Here is an 882-nt window from a genome sequence, read left to right as displayed (position 1 = left end):
TTGCTAAATGGGTCTGCTCCAAAGACAGACCCTGGTGTGTAGCATGATACACTGTATTTCCTGATCTGACTTCTGGATAAAAAGGTTCAGGCCTATAATTAGGGAAAGCATTTTTCACTTCCCATGGTTTTGCATTTTTCCATTTCGTCCACTTAGGGGAGGCTTCATTATGTTCCCTGCTGCTCCTTGTTGGAAGGTTTGCGGTCCATAATTACAAAGTGCTTCCACAACCCACAAATAAGATAAAAACGCCTATTAAAAACACATTTTTATTTAATAAATTAATAAAATAAGCTAAATTAAATAATTTTTTAAAGATTTTTTTTCAACACCATAAATGCAAAATCTAAACTTTACAAGTGAAAAACAAATAATGCTAGTGAACTATTTACAAATAAAAGATTAGTCACAGGTGTTTTTTCAGTCTGGTCAGTCCTCCATAAGTACAAAATATAAACTTAAATGAGAAACAAGAAACTAGTGAACTATTTACAAGTAAAACATATCAGTCACAGGCATTTTTTCCCAGTCTGTCAATTTTCCAATGTCAGTGTCCTTTTAGCAGTGCCATTTCTCAAAGCAGTCCCTGTCAGCAAAGAGGCACACTGCCACATCACAGGCCTTGTCCATCAGCGCTGTATAGACATAAAAATAGTAAAAATATATAACAAATACATTTTATATTGTACATATACACACACATCATTCCTTTTTCTTTTGCACTGTGGCAATTTCTAAAAATGCTTAGAAATAAACTTTCCTTATAAAAGTGAACTTTCTGTGCGCACAAAAACATAGAGTTGTACTGTTGTAGTTTTTCAAAGATGCTTAGAAGTAAACAGCCAATTTCCTTATAAAACGTGTACAGTGTGTGTGTGTGTG

At 33.9% G+C, this 882-nt stretch overlaps 1 long non-coding RNA gene across 2 annotated transcripts in view; it reads right to left on the bottom strand.

Annotated features, from left to right (window-relative positions):
• Positions 1-255: 255 nt before the first annotated feature.
• LOC124628042 (uncharacterized) overlaps positions 256-882 on the bottom strand; it is a 2,415-nt gene continuing 1,788 nt past the window's right edge. Inside the window, exon 2 of one of the 2 annotated variants that reach the window (XR_008393893.1) lies at positions 256-882. This exon is cut by the window's right edge and continues 1,398 nt beyond it. This is a non-coding gene — a long non-coding RNA (uncharacterized LOC124628042). The other variant, XR_006982422.2, reaches the window with a different exon arrangement.

The sequence above is a fragment of the Ictalurus punctatus genome, chromosome 4 (genome assembly GCF_001660625.3).
Source record: "Ictalurus punctatus breed USDA103 chromosome 4, Coco_2.0, whole genome shotgun sequence".
In the NCBI taxonomy this organism is placed as follows: domain Eukaryota; kingdom Metazoa; phylum Chordata; class Actinopteri; order Siluriformes; family Ictaluridae; genus Ictalurus; species Ictalurus punctatus.
The sequence above is the reverse complement of the archived record's forward strand: the minus strand, read 5'-3'. Positions and strand labels throughout refer to the sequence as shown.